A 23,281-nucleotide genomic window follows, 5' to 3' on the forward strand; every position below is an offset into this window, starting at 1 on the left:
AGAGCTCTCGAATTTTACGAAAAGCTCGACGAATAACGAGGACTCAAGCATTTTGGTGCTCGCTCATCTCTAGTCATAACCTTTTACAATGTAATGTTTCTATCAACATCGCCACATGAGGACTTGTTTTTTGTGGGACAAGTTGTATTTTTTAATGACATTATTTTGGGTTACATACAATGTAATGTATAACTTTTAGTCATTTATTTTTGGGAGGGTGGCATTGGGAAAAAAACTGCCATTGTTTTCAGGATTTATTTTTTTTGTAGTTTTCAGCATACAAAATAAATGATGTGATAACATTATTCTCTGGATCAGCACAATTCTGGGGATGCCAACTTTATACAGGTTTTTTTTATTTTTTTGCATTTTTGTAAATTAAAAACACTTTTGTTTTAAGGAAAAAAGGGTTGCTTTTGTTTTGCGGCTTTCCACGATCCATAGCATTTTTATTTTTCCATCAAGGGAGCTCAATGAGGGCTTGTTTTTTTGTGGGATGAGCTTTAGTCTTCAGCTGAGAGCTGCCCCTGATTGGTCCCTGCACTGAGCCAATCAGAGGCAGCACTCACTCACCCATTCATGAATTCATGAATGGGTGAGTGAGAGCTGCCTCTGATTGGTGAGGCTGTGACCAATCAGAGGCAGCTCATTCAGCAGGCGGGGATTTTAAATCCCCGGCTGCTGAATACTACTCACAGCAGTTCAAGAGAACTGCCATCCGGCCGCGGCTGAACTCTGTCTGTCGGGACAAGGTGAGTATATATATTTTTTTTACTTTTTACACAGTTTTGGATGATTTTCAGGGAAGGGCTTATATTTTTAAGCCCTTCCCAAAAATTCATCCTGAGATTGCCGGCAGCCCATTGCTTTCATTGGAGCCGGCTGTATTGCCGGCTCCATTGAATTCAATGGGCAAACATCATTCTCTGCCACAGCTGTTACAGCTGTGGCAGAGGAGAATGATTTGTCTAGTATATGCTCTCAATTGGGTCAGCGCTGCTGCCCCCGGCCCCATTGAGCGCATATAGAGAAGAACAGGAATCGCAGATCGCAGATAGGCGCGATCTGCGATTTCTGTTCTATAATAAATCGGACGAGCGCATAAAAAGCGCTCATATGTCTGATACTATTGCAAAGCAATGGCTCTATAAAAACGCCGATCGCATGCGCATGCGCAGATTGCACCAAAAATCGCCCGTCTGACCGAGGCCAAAGGTGTATTTTTTTTTCTATTGCCACATTTACGAATCCCATTTCTTTTTCTATCAGTGGGGCTGTGTAAGGTTTTCTTTCTTTTGTGTGGGACAATTTGTCCTTTTTAACAGTACCAACTGGTGATCCAAATTACTTTCTCTGCTCCCAGCCAATAAAGCTGGACCATAGCTGCTATCAGGCACCTACTTTCCCTGGCACAGGACACCCATGGGTTCTGATGCAGCACTATAAAAAGTGTATGCATTAGAATAAGGCTCCTTAGTGTCTCCATAAAAAAGGCATATTGCTGGTCACTAAAAGGGATTAGAAGATATTATAAGGACACATGCATGGGGTTAGATCATGGCTTCAAACAACTTCCTAGTTGTATAACACCATAAAACAGGACCATAAAGGAGTATAGGCTTCTACTGATTTTATACAGAGGTGTACGGAATATTTGTGTTAGGGTGTGCTGCTGGGATCTATTGTACTGTGTGCTTCTAGCAGCACAGCCCCAAAGGTGGTAATGATTGAGCTAGCTGGGTGTGGTGATCTCCTGCTAGCCAATCCCCTGGGTCTAAGCTCACATATAAACCCAGCTCCTGGCATGTCTGTCTGGGTTCCAGGGTGGGCATTCATGTTACTTCTCTTCTCTGCAACTTGTTATCTGTTCTGTGCAGCTTGTTCCCACTCAGATCTGTGTTTGCATGTTGGTCTGTTGTGTGTCTCTGCTTCCCCAAGACAGTTTGGACACCTGTAGTCTTTGTCTGTAGTACATGAAGTGCCCCTTTTCCCTTCTCCATTTACAGGTGCGGCCTCCAAACGTCCTATGTCTCGCTCTGTGTGTCAGTTGGTGGATCCCTGACACAGTTCCCTAAGTCAGCTCGGTGGCTGACTGTCTATCCCTCCTATAAGATGACACATAGACTTGCTGCGGAGTTTCATCTGTGAACTGTGCTCTGTTCTGTCCTGTTGCAGCTTTCTGTCTGATCTGTGCTCTGTTCTGTCCTGTTGCAGCTTGCTGTCTGATCTGTGCTCTGTTCTGTCCTATTGCAGCTTGCTGTGTGACCTGTGTTCTGTTCTGTCCTGTTGCAGCTTTCTGTGTGACCTGTGTCCAGTGCCGCTGGACTCCTGGTTAGTCTAGGGACTAGCGGTATAGCCAGGAGCCGTGAAGTGGCCCGCTAGCTTCCATGTTTGGATCAAAATGTCAACTAATACCTGGTATTTATATATAGCTTATCACTTGTTACTAGTGGTTGCATTTTGGCTGCTGTATGTTGTGTTCCCTGCTTGCTCTGTATCCTGTTGTTCTGTCCCTGCCTTGTGGCATGTTTATGTATCCTGTTCTGGTGCGTGGTTCCTAGGAGCAGCTAGGGCCCAGTTCCAAAGACTGCTAGACCGCCCTTCTTGGGGCGATGTCCCCGCTCAGGTAGGGCCATGTCATCCTCATGTAACACAGGGCCAGTTTGCCTGAAACCTGTGTGTGTATCCGTCTCCCTTTAGTCACGATCGTGTAGGCCCCGTGCTTAGTTTGCCCACACGATCGTAACAATTTTCCTGTGTTTTTGGTAGAAAGCAAATAGCAAAGAAAATAGGCATTCTACATTTCGCACCATATGGCAGAGGTATTGTAGCCTAAAATCATTGTGTAATACAGGAAAGTACAGTGGCACCACACAAAGTGCCTACAGCTTTGTAGTACAGATCTGCAGTGTCTCTGTGTGCCTTCAAAGAAGCTCCATATACACAGCTCTGAAGTGTGAATGATACCTAATGGTGATAAGACAGGTCCTCAACAGCTGATGGGTGTGGGACCGCTGTCTGGGAACCCTACAGGTCAGCTGTTCAGTAGGCCAATGTGTCAGTGTATAGAACCGCACACTGCAGTGGCCCAACATGGTACTGCAGGCATAATTCCTGTTGAAGTAGATATTTACTATGCAGGGATACTGCAGTATATATGGAGATGTGTTTTTGCGGCACACATTAGCTCTGTGCTCAAGTACATCTGCCCTGGAAATGGGTTGACTCTGATCGATAAATTCCTTTACTAGTATATTTTTAATATCTTGCTCATTCCAAACCACTAATGTAGTAAATTAATTATTTTTTCTATTACCCAATGTTTATTTCTATTTTTAAGGTCCCTCTTTAGTCTTCTACACTGTGGTTTATTCTCTTTGTATACCATTAATTTTGTTCTATGCTCAAAGGTGCACAATAAGTGAGATTCACATAACGGGTAGCAACTGATATGACACAAAGCAATTGATTTCTATCTGCTCAGAAATGTCAGCAGCACTGCCACATTGTGTCTCATTAAATGTAATAGATTGTGTCATTAAGTGTCATGAGATCTTCTACGCTGAGATCCTACTCATGGAGTACTGTATATGGATGAGCGTCACAGATACAAAAGTAAGCCGTCAGGACAGTATTTATTAGTGAGACAAGGATAACAGGCATTATACTTTAAAGAAATGTTTGGTTCCGGCACTTGCGAATGTTTTTAGACAGCACTTCCAGAAATTGTTGACATGTAGTTATAAACAAATGTCTAAAGAGATGAGATCAGGACATTGTGGAGAACCTGGAGGTGTCACATTTGTTAATTCTATGTTTATAAGGCGATACTGTGCTAATAGTTATATAATATCCGGGAATACTATTTAGAATGCCTCTGGGTAGAGGATCCAATTAGGGTCCCTGAGTGTCAAGGACATTGGCATATCCAGAGTTGAGGTCCCAAAACGATGGCTTATTGACACTTGGGTCTATCTGAAAATGTCAAGTGCTGTATACAATGTGATTATATGTAACAAGGGAGAATGGAAAATAGGCACCATACCAAATAGGGTTAACTTCAGATTTAGCAGTACCGTATTTTATGTATTGTCTTGCAGGAAAACCTGCTTCTTCTGTGGAGTCTAAGAATCCAGTGGGTGTAAATATACAGAAAAAAGTTCTGTAATGGTCTCTGGCAATGTCGGCTATATCTGTGACCATGCCGCTACAGCCACATAAAGTTGTGGTAGCCTCACTAAAAACTGTTTTGCAACAAGGGCAATACCAATGCCCAGAAGGCAGGGACTGTGGTAAAGAGCTGGACACAAAATGAATGGCAAACAGATATTCTTAACATTGCACTATTGAAGAGTCTGTGTATACAAAATCAGAAGGTACGTATCACTTATTTTGGGGGAAGAATGACAGTCTGCAACAGACAGCAGTAAATAAATAAGTGCTTGTGACACTTGTTCTGCTCAACTGGCTGGCTTGAACACTCATGCTGGGGCAGTCTTAGCTATAGGGGTCATAACTGTGACTAGGTGCCTAAGACAATGGAAAGGCAAGCTCCCTCTCCACAATAATACTGATTGGGCTTGTAGTACTTGTTAAGCTTGGTAGCCAAGTGGGGTGGAGAAAGGAGAGCTGCATCAGATTGGGCTCTCTGGAGGTCAATGATGATTCAGTGTAAAGACATTCCTAGTGTGAGGGCTGATTGTCAAGGTGTCCAGTAGAGGATCATCCAGAAGAAGGAAAGTGCAGCGAAGACCGGGAGGCCAGAAGCAAGGATTTAGTTCATCTGGCCAGTGAGAGGGCCAGAGACAGAAAAAAAAGGCCCAAACTGTGCGTGCACCTGGGGCTAGAGGATTCGGATTGTGTGTCAGAGAGAAAAACAGAGAGGCAGGATCAGGGGCTGCAGCAGATCATGACCTCAAGAAATAAGTAAAGTCTGTCCAGCTTCTAGTGTGTAGCCAGCATCCACCAGGCCCTATGGAAAGGTTTTGGCTACAGGAGTCCTACAAGAGTGGCCTACTGACTGCTCAGGTCTGTGAAGATTGTTATTTTATAGTCATCCCTTCTCACCTGCACATATTCTACGTGAAAAGCTGTTGTAAGAGTGTTATTCCACGAGTGCTAATGACTGAACTAGCACTCTCGTTTTCCTGGCAATGGTTGAGCTGTTACATGAGTGTTAACGATGCTCGTCTAATAGCAACCGTGAGGAGATTGTCCATACTGCTTTTCACGGAAATTGATGATGTTACTGTGAAGTTGTGTTGCATCATGAGTGGGTGGTGTAAAACGGAAGGGATTGTACAGTACGCTTACTAGCTTGTCTCAAAGATTGGGGGGCTATTACTGTAGGTTACTGTCCTCTACCATCCCTTTGGTTGAAACATTTTCTGCATGTTCAGTACATTGAAATCATAAAACAGACAGTATGCATCCATGAAATCTGACGGCCTAGGGGCCCGTGTTCCCCTGCTGGTCCTGTTAACATCGCAACAGTAATGCCTCTAGCAAGTCACGTAACAAACAGTATTTACTAGTACAGAGAAAATAACTTCAGTGGAGAACCCTCAACTTGATGCCTTAAGATTTAAAGTGGTTCGTTATGACTGTGAGTGAGAAGCAGAGATGAAGCTTGGGCGAGGCGCTTCCAACCAGGTGAATGCCTCACCTGGACTGGTAGGCATAAGGAATTGTAGGAATGAATGATAAAAACTTGGTAATGGTGCAATCTTCCAATGAAGATACCCTTGGCAAGAGCATGGAGATAAATTACTTTTTTTTTTATATCTTGTCTCCTAAAAACGCAATAAAAAAGCAATCAAAAATGTTGTCTTCATGTGAAAATGGTACTAATGAAAATCTCAGTGTATCCCACAAAAAACAAGGCCTCACACAGCATTGTAGATGGAAAAATAAAAAATTATGATTCTCTGAATATGGCAATAAAAGGGAGGCCACAAAATCCACAAGGTGCTCCTTTATTTCTGAGGCCTGTGTTTAAGTAATGATATGCGCTGGGGCATGTGAGATGTTTCTAAAAAGTACAGATTCAGGGTAATAAATATTGAATTTTGTTTAATTTCTAATTTCTGTTGTGTTACAGAAAAAAAATTATTAAAATCGAAAATTTGTAAGAAAAATGAAATTTTCACATTTCTTTCCCATTTTGCTTTAGTTCTTATGAAAAGCCTAAAGAGTTAACAGAATTTGTAAATGTTTTAAAAACTTTGAGGGGTGCACTTTTTACAATGGGATGATTAATGGGGGTTTCTAATATTCAGACCTCAGAGAGTCACTTGAATTGATCCCTTAAAAATAGATTTTGGTAATTTCATGAAAATTAGAAATCTTGCCGCTATAATTACAAGCTTTTTGTGACGTCCAAAATAAATATAAAGGACGTTTTCAAAATGGTTCCAACATAAAGTGCTCATATAGTAAATGTTCTTTATTAGCTATTTTGCATGCTATGATTACAAGAAAAGAAAATCAAAGTTTGAAAATTGCAAATTTTTCAACATTTTCAGAAAATTTGGGATAAAAAATACAAAAAGTATTGACCAAAAGTGACCACTAACATAAAGCCTAATGTGTTGTGGAAAAGACACTCTCCAAATCATTTGCATAGGTAAAAGCGTTCCAAAGTTATTACCACTTAAAGTGGCACATGTGAGATTCACAAAAATGCAGCCTGGTCAGGAAGGCCAAAATTGGCTGCGGGGAGAAGGGGTTAAAAAACGGAATGGAAACGGAATACGTGCAAACAAAATGAAACTAAAGGTCTTCAGTTTGAATTGATCTCTATGGGCATAAAAAATGATCACTTTCTTTCCTGGTGGAACAGCTAGACAAAAATGAAAATGCAAAACTTGCCCTAATGTTTTGTGATGCTCCTAATTTTTTAGGTATTTTTATGCTATTTTGTGTCTTCATTTTATATACATATTAAAATGCATTTAAATGTTCTACATTATTTGTGTTCCGACTAAGATACTTAACCTTTTTTTTAATTTAAATAACATGTATCGGTGTATCTTTTTATACATTTAATATATTTTAACAGGCATTGTCATAGGACAGCCTGGGGGGATTTACAGCTAAATTATAGTAAGTGCGTGGTATTCCTGTCAAATTAAAGGGGACCTGGCACATCGTATGAGCACCATAAAATAAGTTTATAGGACTGGAAACGTGGAATCTAGGGGGTATTTTTCGTACTTACCAGCTTATACATTCACTCGCTGTCAGACCTGGAAAGCAGAACTCAGTCCGTGCATCAGACTTATCTCTGCAGTCAGTACATACATAGCGAAAGAGACAGAGATGAGTCTGATGCATGGAAGGGCTAACAGCAAGGGAACGTGGAGGCGTCTAAATATAACAAAAAACACAACTACGGACTCTACGTTGCCTATGCTCTCAGCCCCTTTACTTAGTTTATGATGCTCATACGATGTGAAAGGTTCTCTATAGCCTTAATATTATATTTTGTTCAAGCATGACATAGATTCCACAAGGTGCCAGACACATTCTTTACAGATTTGTCATTTTCTTACCTAATTTCATCATATTGTTGCAGCAGCCTTATCATTGTATAATTTACCATTCCATTACATCTAAAAGAGAGGACATTCAGTGATTGCGCACAGCACTGAAGCGCATTGCATACATTCAGCATGCTATATAAAATGTAAGATACAGTGACATACAGTATAGGCCCACAACAGTCTATGGGTGACATCTACAAGGCATAGTTAACCAGCATCTCCTAATTAAATGGAGTAAATGTGCATGTGCAAATCTGTTATGATTGCATTGCATAGGCAAACAGAAGGTTGCAGCAGCACCCTGCAGGTGCAAAGACATATGAGGATGTATAATATTTTTCTTATTTGCATTATATTGCTGTATTTACTATGTTTATAACTTTAATGTGTATCTGTACTTTCAAACAGCTCATTAGAATAAACTGCCATGTGTGAGTGCATGAGGAATAACACTTCCTGGCCATTATATGACTTAGATCCTTTACTTTTCACCAGCTTTCCCCTCTGCAGGCTCCATCTCTAATTTTCAGTTCACTCTGAGCTGGTTGGTGGAAACTAGCTGCTATGATGTCTTTTTTTACACTGTACATAAAGAAAACAGCAGATGTTGCTCTCTAACTTGCTATAGCACACACAGAGACATAAATGCTTTTACACGGTACGATATCATTCAAAACCCTGTGGGATAATCATCCCCTGTAAAAGGGCCTTTAGTCTTCACTTCTTTGTGGACTTCTATAGGCAGCATAAGTCAACACCCACTACTTACTTCCTGAGTTCAATTTTGTTATCTTTGTTACTAAAGATAGACTTTAATTACCAACAGACATTATTAGAAGGAAGAGAGACCTTTAGTGGGCAACATTTTAGAAATACTATTGATGACCGGCCAATCAGCTAATAAGTAGCTTGTCGCAATATACAGGGGTACATAGTGGAAACCACTACTCCAACCCCTAATTTTAATGAGAGTTGTGCCTGCAGTTACAAGAGCTGGCCACTACAAAGGGGTCGGAGCATCAGTTTCCACTCAATAACCCTGTGTACTGCAGCGCTGAGAGCAGACACCCGATCAGCTGATTGGCCAGCGTCAGACTCCAGTTGATTAACTATTGATGACCTATCCCCAGGATAGGTCATTAATAGTATTTCCCTGGAAAACCCCATTAACACAAGTTGTCTCAATGTGCTGTAACCTTTTACAGTTTTTAGTGCACATTTTGATCGAATGGTGTGAACCCACCAATTATAATAAAGTGACCTCACTCAGATGGGTCCCTACACTAAACAATGCACAATACATGTGGGTGCCAGTAATCATGACCTCTTATACATTCAGCTTCTGCCAGTTAACTTGCTGGTTATGTAGTGGCGACTTTTTCAGGAGTGTCATTTGCAATATATTGCCTCAATTATACATGATATATTTAGTTGACTTCAGAAGACATGTAATTTAACCCTTTCCAATCCACTGTCTGACCTCTGAAGACATTATGATTTAAGGCTGTACAACTCCGATGTTGGAAGACATCTGTCGGGGTTCTCTTACTCTATATTGCCAGCCTCTCTGCTGTTGGGGCCTATCTAACGTGTCACCTCATGCAGTACTGGCTTTAGCCAGCAGATAGAGCCGTTGTATAATGGCAGAAAAAGAGTAAGCCCCATAGGAAAACCAGGATACAAATTGGATTGGAAAGGGTTAATTTTATTTTCACAAATATTACTTTTACATTCTTTACCTCATCAGCAACTCACATACAGCCCAATATTACGGGGAAAAAAAACCCCTCTCGGTCGCCCTACATGTCGCTTCCCAAAAGCAGGTTTTCTACTCTTTCATACAAATGCCTTTCGGAGATGGTGAAATTAAGGAACTTTACAAGGAAAATAAGTAACAAGCAGTATTTATGCAGCTGTCAATAAGCATAGTAAATCTCAGTGACTCGTCTCCTGGATTATTCCAATTATTACAGATAGTTAACTTACTATTCCTGGCATGGTTTGCGTATTTGAAAAGTAATTGTGTTTCATGTGAATCAATGAATGTTTAGGAACCATTTAGTTTTACGTCTCTGCAACATCTCAGCATCGTGTCAGGTTTTGGCATTGATTGTGTGAAAGGTGTTCGCTGATGGTTTGTTGTCAAGGTATGAACAGAAAGAGAGTTGTAAAAATGTCATCGGCAGACATCCTATACGGTTTATTAGCTGAAACGCGTTATGTGAGCTGGGCCTTGTCTTGCTAAGACATGTCACGGAAAAGCCTCAAGTATCAAAGGTTGGTCTGTCCTTCTTGTAAAAAATAGAGCAAACTGATATTACAGGACTTTTAAATTAGGTATATGAAATATAAATCAGCATCTGTATTTTTACAACATGTGAGCTGTTTTCCCTCTGTCTAATATACCACTTGTTCTCTTGTGGCTAGACTGCATGAAGTGCAACATAATGGCTTGTCAGGAAAAGGCTGCTTCACTGGAGTTGGTAATGAAAACAGTAGGTGAAGATGTTTATTGGTTTAACCCAAGAGTACTATTGAAAGCATGTAACTCCTTAAAGGAAAATTATAGCTTAAACAGAAAGAAGTCTTTCCTACAGCAAAGAGGCCTTTATCACACCTGCACATGTACAGTATATGTACATGATTATTACTATTTGCAAATGTATTACATATTCAATAACTATTATTGATATTGCACCACCATGTTCCAAGTACTATACAGAGAATGCCCCTGGACCTGTCACTCCCACGGCAATTATGAATTTCAATGTTCTCCAATTGATTCTGCCAACTCTATTTCCCAAATGTTGAAGTTTTCAAGGGTTACTGACATTCTATAAACTTATGATATGTCATAGAGACGTTCTGATCGTCCAGGGTGCTGATACCCCCAGGATAGCAAGAACAAAAGGGTACACACCCTCCATTGTGTGTTGTTCCTCTGCAAGGTGGAGCACTGTCTCGCTTTCACACTTACGAAGGACAAAGTGACTGCCTGTGACATGGATGAGCATTAGATGAGGGTAACAGGAAGAGAAGTGATGGAAAGACGTTTTGAGTGAGGCTCCAGATCCAGTGACATCATCACATTAAGCTGCCCCTCTAACAAGATAGTTGGACTGACAGCCCAGAGAAGGGTCTGCTGCCCCAGGAGAGGTCTTGAAGATTCCAGGGGCATATAAAATAATTTGCTGCGGCACCATAGGGGGAGAGAGATGTGATAAGAGGTTCTGTATGCCATAGATGGAAGCTGAGGGCACAACAGTCTGCAGGAGAGTCAATAAGACAGGAATTTGGGCAGAAGGGCTGCTATGAGGATTCTGCGAACCCTGTGCTTAGGATTCAAAGTTGCCTGGAGCATGAAGCAGAGACTGCACAGACATCATGAACTACAGAGATGCTGATATCTGCAGGAGAAAGAGCGAACGTCAGTCTGAAAATTTCAATTGCTAGATGATGCCTGGACCATCAACTAGATTGCTGCAGATCTGTGTTGAGGAATATTTCTGAGTCCAGCCAGAATCAACTATAGCCAGTACCACCATGCAACAACCGTAAGTGAGGCCTGCCATGTTAAATATCGAATGATGTGCACACCAGTAAACACATGTTAGAGAGCCAGAAAGCCTGCTGTTCCTTAATGGGGGATGTTCACTAAGTATATGAACAGTAGGAATTTCCTGAGGTCTACTGAGGGATGCTCCTCTGCAAATGTTGTTTCCAGATACTGCGAGAACTAACCCATTATTAACATACAGTGCAAATGAAAGTGTGAATTTTTGTTCCAGTTGCCCTATTAATATTGTGTGTTGCCGGCATTGTAATGGTTCTTTTCTAGGGTGCCTAGAGTAAAATTGTTAAGCCATGGCTAGTCATAGTTAAGACTGAGTGATAGCACCATGAATGATTTTGTTTGACTTAATATCGTACCATTGTTCTTTCACTGTTTTTTTTTAAATTAAAAATCCCTATTTCTGCATCATATCCTGGAACCTGTGTCACTTATCACTCCCCGTGACACCTCATTGTCTCCCATCTTTTTTTTTTTGACTCTGCTCAGAGAGCTATGTACTGTCTGTCTACTTCTGAGGCTCATGGAGGATAGACAAAAAATCCTAATAGCAGTCAAAGAGATTCCTTGCTTATAAGGTGTCACTCATATGTAAAAAGTGAGAGCGGAGAGAGGGAATGGTGGGCTGCTGTTGACATAAGTAGAATTCTATCTGGCAATGAGGTCATTTTGGTTGGACATTGGAACACAATGTGAAATCATTTAGCGAGGCATTGTTTCTAACATCAGCCTGTATTATGAAAGGGCATTTGGATAGCTTTTGGAGCACTCTGTGACTGGTAATGTAGGGAATCACTTGTAGTTGGCTCCTCATTGGAATAAACTGTGGTCATCAATTAATGGTGGAGAGGCACATTGTGGCTAGTCCTTTATGTAAGTTCAAACTGTGGATGGCTTCCAATGCTTATTCAGCCCTAGTCATTTCATGTGTTGTTGGATTGTAAGTTAATTTTCTAACTTTTAAAAACAAAAGTCCCAATGCAAAATCTGTAACAGTATGGGCTAAGTTAGGGGTGGTATGCTAGTACCCCAAAACCCCACTCTGCGCAGATTTGTATAATTTAATTGAATAGTTGTGTGAAAGAAAGCCATGTGTTAGAATGTCTATATCGCACAAACAAGGCTCTGACCCCTATAAGAATTCTGGACTTATTTTGATAAAATTGAATTACAAGAACATACCTCTGATTATACTTAGTTATACCTCTGCATAGCTCAAGGTATAACCAGCAGAAAGAGCAAGATGGTGATCCCACTGTATATAGCTCTGGTGAGACAATACCTGGAATGCTGTGCTCAATTCTGGAGACTTCACCCACAATAATACAGTAGATAGTAATTAGAGATGAGCGAGCGTACTCGGAAAAGCACTACTCGCTTGAGTAATTTGCTTTATCCGAGTATCGCTGTGCTCGTCCCTGAAGATTCGGGTGCCGCTGCGGCTGACAGGTGAGTCGCAGCGGGGAGCAGGGGAGAGCGGGCGGGAGAGAGGGAGAGAAAGATCTTACCTCCGTTCCTCCCCGCTCTCCCCTGCAGCTCCCCGCTCCGTGCCGGCACCCGAATCTTCAGGGACGAGCACAGCGATACTCGGATAAAGCAAATTACTCGAGCGAGTAGTGCTTTTCCGAGTACGCTCGCTCATCTCTAATAGTAATACATTATTAAACTATAGAATTACAGAATAAATTAAGTTCTGACCACTAAACCACCCAAGACCTTCAGGGATATTATATATTAACCATTACGCAATTCTAAACTTCCAGGCATATTGCAGAAATACTTACACTAATTCCTAAATCTCTCTATGTGCGTACATAAACTGTAGAAGGCTGGCATTATGAATACAAGCCAGAGGTGAAAGAGGAAGCACCAGCACACTTGGAAACCCTTCATTCAAAAAGATATTTGCCCATGGACAAGACTCTTCAACTATCACTCATCATTTATAGCACTGTTCGTCTGTTATGCGACATAGAGGCCAAGCAACCCTGTAGTTACCCCCTCTCTCCATTAGCAAGATACTACAATAAGTCAGCTACAAAAAAACACCAACTATTTAGATACATTTCTAAAAAGGTCTGTCTGTATTTATCCTCAGCCCAAAAGCAGAATGGTATCACAAGCCAGCTTTTCAGCTCATTGTCTTCCTTCGGATTTACACTTGCTCTTTAAAATGGACAACAAACATTCATATATTTTCTCCATGATAGTGACCATGAAAAATCCAGAAATGTACACAGACCTTCAGAAAACTATAAATATCTGGTAATACAAAGAGAACAGTACTCACACAGCACTTGATAATGAACACATTCAGATGGCTATTACGGGCTCTATCAGAGTAAAGGTATAATTACTGATAACAGTTCTCCATCATTAGTGTATTTGCTCTCTAATATTAGAAGATTACTGTGTTTCAGCAGTGCTTTACATTGTACAGTATATGAATAAACTTCACCTCTATGATCTTTAGCTGGAAATATAATACTAATATTTTTTTTTTTTTTAAAAAGCATACCATCCACTAGAACTCTTGGAACAACTTTTTGGGTGAATAACTAATGTTTTGCAGGGAAGACTAACTTCTCTTAATAGAATATCACACTTTCCTGCGGTGAAGTCACATCAGTTAAGGCCATGATAATTAAGTTCATAACAGAGAAATCAAAATTTGCAGGTCACCTCTGGCACTGGTGGATATAGTTGTGAGGACCAACACAGAGAAGTTGAATCCATTATTAATTACTACATGTTGTGGAACAATGGAAATTCATGACATTGCAAGAGAGATAGAAGACCGTAAAAGTCGACCAAATTATATAATTAAAGGGGTCAACCTGAATTTTTGGTTACTTTTTGGTAAAGTAATGATTAGTTTAAAGGGAAGAATGTGTCTTTTCAATGTATTTTTATTAAAAATTCTGCCCTATCCAGGTTTGATGTTACAGAAGACAGCTAGATGCAATGGGCAGGACTGCCATTAATAGATCTTTTGCTTTACAAATGTATTACCCATATTTAGTAGAGGGATAGCTGCATAGCACTCTCCATCATACAGTGTATCAGGGGGATGTTCATGCTGTACTGTGACTACAATGTCTACGTGTTGACGGGGGCAAGATGGGGCGTGGGGGGTGGAGGGGGGGGGGGACTTCCCAGAACCATAATGGGCAAGATTTTTACTTTATTTTTTCATTTGTGTATGAGAAAATACCCCAAAACATAGTTACATAGAAAACTGACACCAGAAAAGACCATCTAGTCTGCCTTATATTATTTCCTTTATATTTCTCTCTTAAGATAGATATATACATCCAAAGAATGTTTACCACATTTTTCCCTTCGCCCTTCTTTTCTTCAGGCTATACAAATTAAGTTCTTTAAGTCCTTCCTGATAAGTTTTGTTCTTCAGACCTTTCACCATTTTTGTAGCTTGTCTGTGGAGTTGTTCTATTTTATCAATGTCTTCCTGGTCTCCAGAACTGAACACAGTAGTCCAGATGAGATCTCACCAGAGCTGTATACTACGGGATCACAATCTCCCTCTTTCTACTGGTTATACCTCTGGCTACGCAGCTGAGCACCTTACTTGCTTTCTTTACTGCCTGACCACACTATGGACCCATTTTGAGGCTGCCAGAAATCAGAACCCCTAAATCCTTCTCTTCTGAAAACTTAACACTGCATTACTTTGTAACCACAAACACATTGGAGGAGGCCAGATAATATCGTAATGCCAAATATAAGAAACATAAAATAATGTGCAAACTATCATATTATTTCATCTGCAGAACTGCTTATCACTAGCCAGTAAAAGACTAATTTAATGCAGACTTCAATATTACAATTATATACACTGTACACAATAGCAAGACATTAAATTGAATTGATTAGAGGCCAAAAAGCAAGAGATGTTCTATCAAATGCTTACTGGATAATTAAAAAAAAAGAAATACAAGATATACAGGAAAGCAGTCAATATGTGCTTCATTAATTACATAAACATTTTACTACACTTTTAACCATGTGAAATTATATAACAGAAGTCAAAAAGTGTACTGTACCTTTAAACTGGCCAACAAGACTCAACCATGATAGAAAATGGAAATACAGATTGGGTCTGAACCACTAAAGAAGCTAGACAAGATGGTAAGTTATAGATTAAACACATAATGAAGGAATCAGTATTGGATTAAGATGAAGATGCAGACCCAAACATCAGGGTTTAGTTCACATGTTATGGCCAAATTTGCAGTTTTGCCCTAATTTTGGCAAATCTCAGGGCGAGGAGGTTTTTTCACATCTACTCTACTAGATTCTGTTTCTCTCAAAATTAATAATAACAGGAACACTTTACCAACTTGCCACCATTATATGTTTTTTAAGTTGCATATTTGGTGGTAAAACTAATTCAACCTTATGTTATAATTAACATTAATGCGTTTATGTTTAAAAGAAAGGGATTTTTTATGGGATTAGATCCTAAATCTAGAATGATTATATTTCTTACATTTGGCTTATTTTAGGGTCTTTTTATATCCACCAAGTCAAACTGTAGCTTAAAAGTTATATGTTACAGTAGCTTGCAAGGTATGTTTAAAACAATGATGATAGGGCCATTTTAGATATTAGAAGCCCCAATTATGTCAACAATGATAAATACTGATGGTGGTATCCGTAGGTGGCTTTGTCTTAGAGAGAAAGTTTAAGTGAAGAGATAAATTGAATATCTTGTAAACTTCAGACAGGTTGTGCTTACGCTGTGCTACAATGTGTTATGCTATTTCTTCAATGTCCCCTTAGTTCCTTTATTTTTCACTACAGATTTTCAATACATTCTGCTGCCTCCATTCTACTCAAGCATACAAAGTGTTGCTTCAAACTCTATTTACTAAGCATGCATACTTTGAGAAGGTGGATAATAGATCAGTTCTCAGTAGGGTAGTTTGGAGCCATGTTGAATGTTATTTCATACAGGCCATTTGCAAAATCTTAAATAAGTAGTTGACACCACACTTGGAAAACTCTATACATTGGCACTGATATGTACTTATGTGTACTGATGTACTAAACCCAGTCGTATGGAATTAAAGGGTTTCTTTGTGAATATTACAACTCAAACTAATTCATATATATTGACAAAATCCTAAAACTGGATGGAAGTTACTTGTCAATTGCTGATAGGGCTTGGTTTTTATAAGATTAACTTTGTGGGTCCAACATTAGATTTGGAATTGTATAAAAAAAACAATAACTAAAGTAAGTCAGTGAAGCATGTTTAAAAATGAAACATATATGTAAGGCTTTCTAATATGTCACAAATCTGTGGTCATAAGTAATATAAAAAGTAAGCTTTTGTGCCACATGTTTCATCTCTTGCCCGAGTTTCAAAGATATCTGCTATAAAGTGAGCCAGATGCCTTTTTTTCTAATGCGGCGAGCATCCCAGAGTACTAATATATGGAGCTACAGTAGCTGGCCATGGGAAGCACACAGTTTTAGATCATTTTTGAGTTTCTTTAGTGGCACTTTATATCATAGAGTTGGACTATCACAGTAGTGCAAAAGGACAATGGACTTTCTAACTTTTTCTCAGGGCGATCTAAAAAGGTTTGTTACTTATTTACGTGAACAAGAGCTTATTATTGTTGTTTTTCTGCTGATTACTGGTTGTACTTTAAATTCACAAACTTTATAAGTCGAAACCTTGTGGTCAACCATGCATTTATTCACTCCCAAGTCCTCCTTAGAGTTTACAATGCCATCCACATTGCTTCTCTTTCATAAGCTTGTTATTATTATCCCAGTCTTTCTACGTGAGTTATTTTATTTACTGCGCTCTATGTGCTAGGCCAGTGCATTTTTTTCTGATTTAACAATTGACTGTGCTTGGCTAGACAGTCTACTTCCCAAGTGTCTGTATCTTGTAGAGAAGAGCTCATTATCCCCGCCTTAACCCAACCAAGCCAATTTATTTCAGAACTTCCATCGTCTACTTTATGTGCTATAATAAGATCCTCTTTTCTCTTCATCTCCTCCGCCCCCTCTTTTGCCATGCGTGCTGAGGCCAACTTTGTAGGGACATCAAACCACTTTGGCTGATGATGGAGGGAAAGACTTCTTCACAGGGGCGGATCCGACTCCCAGTGCCGATCTGAAGTTCTTTGTGTTTAATAGTTCGACCCAATCTCTTTGACATCCCACTCTCAGCGGGCGGCTTATCTACTCTTAGTCTGAAGCTTTGATCATATGTTCTACTCGCGGCTCCCGCCGAGTTCAGCTCCTCAGGAGCCCGTGACATGGCGAACCGTTCCACTGGTTGTTGCAGTGCTCATAAAAAGGAGCAAAAGATTAAAAAGCCCTAGTGTACAAAAGATGAATAAATGTATAAATATTATACAGTTAGAGTGGAAAACACTCTCAGTAAGGCCCCTCTAATTTAGTAACTGGCTATCTCTAGTAGGCCTTGCAGAGAAGCTGCCTGGTAGGACTTCAGGTCTTTCCATTGCATTACTCTATGCTATTTCCGAGTAGAAAAAAATATACCGTACAGCGTAAAAGCAACTGGATTTTTTTGTTACTTGACTTTCAACAATATTTAGACTACTATAACGTATAGTTTGTATCTTAGAGATACAAGTTTAATGTTTTAAAAATTCCACTTGTATACCATCATATGTATATAGTTCCACCCAGTTTTGCAACTTGTTTCGCTCAAAATTGGATACAATTCTTGTAAAAGGTTTACTATGTATTTTATATCAAGCTTTTGCAGCGTTTTGCAGTGTCTTTTATGCAGCTATTCCATTTTTTACTCCAGTTCTTTTCTTCTTCCACCTTAAGATCTTCTTTACAATCCAAGTACATAGTAGCCTTGATATATTTGCCATTATCTTATTTTCAGTGTTTTGTATGTTATCAGTTTATACTTGATTAAATGGAGAAGAGATGCAGTTGTATATTTTTCAGTTCTTGTCTAGCTTGTAACTGCTCTTTAGGGCAGAAGGGTCGTTACATTTCAAGAACCAGTATTATCTTAAGAGAGATGCTAGATTGACAATATCTATAGAGCTTTTTGCGAATAGACCCAGTCAACTGGGAACAGAATTTAGAACTTCAACACATATTACATAGCCCTTCATTCAGTAATGGAGTTCAGTCCCAGTGGAATGAGCACATGAGAATGCTCTGCACATCCAGGTCTTTTGCTGTCCACATGGTATGTGTTTAACCATATGTGATGTGATGATGGATGTAACCTTGTTAAAAAGAAAAAAAGTCTCAACAGCATAATACAATTTCGGAATTCTAGAAGAGCAGAGAGCTTGTTTTTTTCCATTATCTAATCAGTTAATTGCTGTCAATACATATTAATGCTGAAGTCAAAATTGGAAGTCGCTATTCCGTGTTGTATGGAAAGTAAGCTGCAAAACAATCTTAGAGATGAGCGAACGTACTCGGTAAGGGCGATTTCGCAATCGAGCACCGCGATTTTCGAGTACTTCACTACTCGAGAGAAAAGTACTCGGGTGCGCTGTGGGGCAGGGGGTTGCAGAGGGGAGTCGGGGGTAGCAGTGGGGAACAGGGGGGAGCCCTCTCTCTCTCTCCCTCCCCCCCCCACTCCCCGCTGCAACCCCCCGCTCACCCACAGCGCACCCGAGTACTTTTCACCCGAGTAGTGAAGTACTCGAAAATCGCGGTGCTCGATTGCGAAATCGGCCTTACCGAGTACGTTCGCTCATCTCTACAATCAATATAATAAACCAATAGGCAAAAAGATGTAGCAGAGCTGAATTTGTCATTCGGAACATCTCCCATTGCATTATATTTACTGAGTCTGCCGCATTATCTTAATTCAAAGTTATCAAGATACGGAAAAGAAAGAGTTAAACAACAAATTCAGCTCTGCTACATTTCTACACAATGCAAAGGGAACGGATCAGATGATGCTATAATGTTACGCAACATCTAGATTGTATTTTGCATGATACTGTTTGCGTTGGGTGTTTGATCGGTAATGTATACAGCTCTGGTATACATTACTTTAAAGATGCATTTATTTATGTCAGTCACTGGTGCTGGTGAAGCAGATGGGATAAGGGCTGCCACAATATAACCTTTCAGTGGCTTGCTGAAAAACAAGATTCTCAATGTTGGAACGTGCCTGAAATAATGCAACGGCTGTTTCTGAAGGATGCCGCTGACAGATAACACTCTGAATGCTCACCAACTGTTTCACATAGGAGCTACAGTTCCAATGATTGCTGACTTTTACTTATCTACATGCTGTAATTGAGAAAACAAGGCAATTATATACATAGGGGTTGGTTTAAAAATCTAAGACGAAGCGACAAGTAGCAGCCTATCCATGTTTAACAGTCAGAGACGTTCAGCTTTGGATCCGCTGTGATAGTAAGTTACTTACTATGTTTTATATATGCTCCAACTTAGTGGATTGTTCTGTAGCAGACGGAGTAGAATTGCTTAAATCATTTTACTAATGTGTCTACTTGGACTATTCAACTATATGGGAGCAAGGGTATGCATAAGAGAGATACAGCCCATGAGGATATCAGAGGGCCCTTAGAGAAGAGGAAGAACAGTCCTAGTTGGTATCATCCCTTTTACTACTGGGTGACAAGTACAGAACAGCACTCTCTAGAAGAATTGTAGTAGCAGCATTAAAAGGTGGGTCATTTTTGGGAAGGTCATTAGGAAAGGTGTGGAGATAGAAATAAATGCCAGGCCCTTCTCATCAGGGTGGTAAAAGCTGACAATAACAGGACGGGGTATTTTAATCTTTGCTATAGAACACCCTGTCTTCTGTAAACCTCACTGCATGAGCAAAGTTTGATCGGTGAATGTACCTTATGAATTAAATCTTTAGTTCTGTAGCTGTCATAGATGGAATGAAATCATAAGGTAGATTGTGGAATTCAAGGGTTTTCTAAAAATCAAATTTACCCTAGATTATATACTCTTGAAGAAAACAGGTTGTATGGGTCATAGGAGACAATGACCATTCTGACTGTGCAGCACCGCGGAATATGTTGGAGCTATAGAGAAGCTAAGTAACAATAAAAATGATATATTATAGGACTGAAGAATTAAAGCGGTTGTGCAAGTTATAATAGACTCTCTATGGGTTAAAACATCAAATCAGTTCATGGTCCCCTCTCCTGGTTCCTTGCTGTGTCCAGTGCCACTGCTATGGGTCTCCCTTCTTACGTCATGTTTACAGGCTGCAGCAGAGTATTTATGGGATGTCACAGGCTGCTGCAGCCAATGACACAGCTCAGTGCTCGACTGCTGATGTCTGTCATTGCCAGCAGCAGCTTATAACTTTGCATGCACAGGCTGACTGCACCCTTTTAACAAATGCTGGGCATGGAGGACTGAGCAGTGGCATGAGAGAAGTGAGCATAGGCTGATTTACTGTTTTTACCCATTTTTACATTACAATTGTATAACTCAGACATTTTTAATGGGGCATTCTTATTTCATAAAGTGATGGCAGATTGCTATGATATGCCATCACTTTATGTTTGATGGGGGTCTGACCTCTAGAAATTCCACCCATCCTGAAATTGACAGCTTTTGTCTGCAAAGCAATGCTCTGGCCCCCGACTCCTGGCTCCCTTTTACTTGAGTAGAGCTATGCTGCAGTCTCCGTGCACAACAAGCAGCCTGGTGCTGCTGTGCAGGGAAGACTATGAAGGGACCGCAGTGATAAATCACTGCCTTCATTCTCAGTAATGGCATAGAGATATGCCATCATTTTATCGGATGGGAATATCCCTTTCTTTGTCCTATAGTATATTATTTTTTATTCTTGTTTAGCATTTCCATAGCACCAACATATTCAACAGTACTGTACAACTAGAATAGTCACTGTCTCCTATGACACGTGTAACCTGCTTTCCTTACTTCAAGAGCATACAATATAGGGTCAATTTCATAAGAAATCTCTCAACCCTGGCATGTTTTGAAGTGTGAAGGGAAACAGGAGCACTGTGGGAAAACCATTGAGGGACATACAAACTCCATACAGATGTGGCTTTGATCAGATGCAAACTCAGGACCCCATTGCTACAAGGCTACAGTGACAACCAGAGGCTCATGGGCCTGGGTGCAAAAGTTTATCTTGAGGCCCCCTAACTTCTCTAAACTCGATAACGCAGAGGCTTAACTTGAAGCTCCTGGACCCCAATGCAAAACCTCAAACAGGATCCCCAACTGTAATGCTTTATTCATAGTACAGGGCTCCCTATATGGAGAAGAGAGGCCTTATGGGCCCCCTAAGGCTCCTGGGCGCAACTGTATCTCCTATAGTTACGCCAGTGGCGACAACCACAGAGCTGCCCTAATGTAGTGCAGTTTAAAATGTGTCAGTATACGGTTTTCACCATGTGGCTACTGTGAGTTATGTAACATGCATGTTATGATATTGTCAAGAAAATGCAAATAAATAATATTAGAAATGACACATATTGTACAAATGATGTCAAATAAATATAGCAAACTTATAACACATATAGAAGTTACCGCAACTCACTTGTAGTGAAGATTAGAATCAAAGTGCAGTGTATTATATGCAAATTATTTAGACTTGACAAAGGAGTCATTATAATGTTGCGTTCTCATCATTGGGGTATTATAAACTTGCTTATTACAGGGACTCTGTAAATGATCCGTCCTGTTTGCTGTCCTGACCAGTAGATGTCCCTGTTTGTATCTGGCTTGATTGCAGCAGACAGCCCTGTGAATCTGTACCTTGTCTCATAGTGAGAATTGAGTCTGCTTGTGTCAGAGAGTAGACTGGGAACTCTCCGTTATTTCTAAAGGGAATTGTTCATATGGATTTTTTCCCCTGTTCTTACTGATGGTGTAAACTTTAATCATAGAAACACATAAACAGACACTAGAAATCTGAAACAGATCTTAACAGGCTTTTCCCACTAGAAACTTTGTAACTCGGCTCAAGTGTGATAACAGGAAGATGAAATTATCCATGATACAGTGCGAACTGTGAGACATCACCAAGTCCTCTTCAGTTATTGGAACAGTCAATATCTCAATTGGATTGTTTCTCACCAGGTTCATTGGGAGTGCAAAAGTCGCCATCATTATAGGAGACATATGTTAATATCACGTGCAAAGTGTTGAACTTCTGGGATCAAAAGCTTTATAATGACTCAATTAATTGTGACAGTTTATTATCACAGCAATGAATGGTTAGAGCAAGCATCAATCTAGCATACCATAGAATAGATATGGCAAGCTAACCTTCCATGGTCTGCAGTGGTGGACATGCACTGAATGGCCACCTAACTAGGGACACTGGCCCGCTCATGATTGGAGCTTCCCTGTATGGAAATTAGACCTGTGACCCCCAAAGTGTAGTATAAAATCAAGTGCACAAGTTTTCAGTGGATCGGTTTCAGAGTGAATCCAGATTACAATGCTGAAATTGACAATCTGAGAGACTTCGAACAAGGCCTGGTCATCAGTACTAGACTAGCCTTGGCCAATTTTTCAAAAACTGCCAACCTTGTGGGATTTTCACGGGGAAGAGGGTTAAGACCATACAGAGAATACTCAAGAGGGTAAAATAGATTACTGAGCAATGGGAAAGCTTTTCCTGGTCAAATGAATCCAGATTTCTGTTGCACCCTACTGAGATGGGAAGGTCAGAATTTGGTGCAAGCAGGATGAATCGATGAATGAGGTAGAATGGGCTGTTCACTGTATGCCAGTATCTTCATCTAATCCAGTGTTTCTCAAGTCCTCATGCCCCCCCCCCTCCCCAACAGGTCATGTTTTAAGCATTTCCTCAGTATTGCACAGGTGATGTAATTATTATCAGTGCCTCAGACATTGTCACATGTGTTGTGTCTATAGGATATCCTGAAAATATGACCTATTGGTGGTCCCTGAGGACTGGAGTTGAGAAACACTCATATAATCTATAGCAACTGCAAGAAGCTATCCTGTCTACATGGGCCAATATTTCAGCACCTAGTGGATTCTATGCCACGATGAATTGCTGAGGTTCTGAAGGCCAAATCAGGTCCAGCATGCTACTGCTATAGATTGGTTTCTCTAATGAAGTGGCTTTTTAGTGTAGGTGCATTGACTTTTGGCATTGGCAACTAAGGTGAGTAGT

This window comes from Eleutherodactylus coqui, chromosome 2, assembly GCF_035609145.1.
Source record: "Eleutherodactylus coqui strain aEleCoq1 chromosome 2, aEleCoq1.hap1, whole genome shotgun sequence".
Lineage (NCBI taxonomy): Eukaryota > Metazoa > Chordata > Amphibia > Anura > Eleutherodactylidae > Eleutherodactylus > Eleutherodactylus coqui.